This window comes from Epinephelus moara, chromosome 7 (genome assembly GCF_006386435.1).
Source record: "Epinephelus moara isolate mb chromosome 7, YSFRI_EMoa_1.0, whole genome shotgun sequence".
Classification (NCBI taxonomy): domain Eukaryota; kingdom Metazoa; phylum Chordata; class Actinopteri; order Perciformes; family Serranidae; genus Epinephelus; species Epinephelus moara.
In genome coordinates, this window is record NC_065512.1 from 34,913,947 (window position 1) to 34,915,784 (window position 1,838).

The following is a 1,838-nucleotide window of genomic DNA, read 5'->3' on the forward strand; positions in this document are numbered from 1 at the left end:
ATAGCTAACATGAGCTTGAGTGGGGAAACAAGCATTTGTTTACAAAGAAATAAATGCATACTTAGACTTAGTTCCTCCCATTCCTATTGGAACATTGGGCAAAAAGTCCCTTCCACTTGCTCCGGTCCCTGGCGACCCTCCTTAAACCATGCAAGCTGACAGCCATCTTGCTTAGGTCTTCCTTAAACATCAGTCTCCACGTCTTCTTTGGCCTCCCTCTTTTCCTCTTGCTGCCCTCAGGCACCCAGTCCATTGCCACAATCGCTGGTCTCTCTCTTGGCAGTCGGAGTACGTGTCCAGCCATTCTTCTTCTCCTGTCAGAGACCATGTCAGACCAGGGGCGATTCTAGGATCAGAGGTTTAGGGGTGCTGAGCACCCAGAGAGCTGCCTGGCCAGGCAAGATAAATTTTACTGTTTTGTACATTTTAACTCAATTTCATTCCCACATTTGTGAAAGAAAAGCACAACACTATTTGGGAAAGTCTGTGACTAAACCATCAAATCTGATAAAGGTTATTTAAATGCTGAGCCACAGCAAAACAGGAATGGATTGGAATCATAAAAGAAATATATCGTAACCCTAATTTCTGGGGGAAGACAACTCATTTTGATACAGCAGCTCCTCAACATACAGTACACATAAACAGTATGTATGTTTCTGGAGTAAACCAGCCCCCTATAGTGAGTACCAAAAATACCAAAAATGGACCTTGGACTTAGTTTTTGGACTTTTGTTTGAAATGCAATGCACAACATGTAACATTAACACATTAACAGTAATTGACTTTTCTTTTCCTTTTTCCTTCTTGTCTGTATTATATAATACAAATACATAAATAAAAATACACTTCAAAAAAGAAAAGTGCTTGAAATCTACAAAATAATAATAATAAATACACATAATAGGAGTTATAATGTTAATGGGCATCCAGTCAGTTAGCTAGTTAGGAGTTATAATGTTAATGGGCATCCAGTCAGTTAGCTAGTCAGTAGCATCTTGGCTTTAATCAAGGGCGTAGGTTTGATTTTCACATTGGTAGGGACATAAAAGTGCTCCATGGCGGCAACCTGTACGTTGATGATTTTTTAATGCAATTTCACTTCATGTGAAACTGATCACTGCTTTATAATGCATATTAAGATATCTACACTAAATACAAGAATGTCTTGGTCAGTGTATTCTCTAATGTTATCAGTTACATGAATATACACTGATAACTTCACCACATCTGTCCGTATGTGCTTCCCAGGGTAAACTATAATAATAACATTAACAGTATACTCTGAAGGGGCTTAACTTCAGTACCAGCCTGCGGTCTGCAGTTGGGATGGTAATAGTGATCCGAATTGATATTGATATTGGGTAAAAACATATATTATGCATGAATCAATATTTTTACTTACCCCTAGTCACAATGCTGAATCTCACTATCAACATATATCCTTCATGATTCAATCTCACCTGAGGCTCCTGTCTCTCCTCTATCTCCCCCTGTCTCTCTTCCATTTCCTTCTGTCTCTCTTCCTGCCTCTCCTCCTCCATCTCCTCCAGTCTCTCTACTACTTGTCATCTGACAAAAAATATATTGATGCAAGACATGTGAACAGTGGGACAATTTGAGGCGCAACAGTCATAGATTTTTATTGTTGTAGCCCGAGGAAAACATACTGTATGTTTTACAATTGTGTAAATTTGATTAAACAACATCTGAATGTATATAGGCTAAAGAACAGCCATAATGTCAACACAAGTTAGTCAGCTTCATCATGTTAAACATAAATACAATAAATCAACAAAAATGTAAATGCTCCAAAACTATTATAATACAACTGTGTG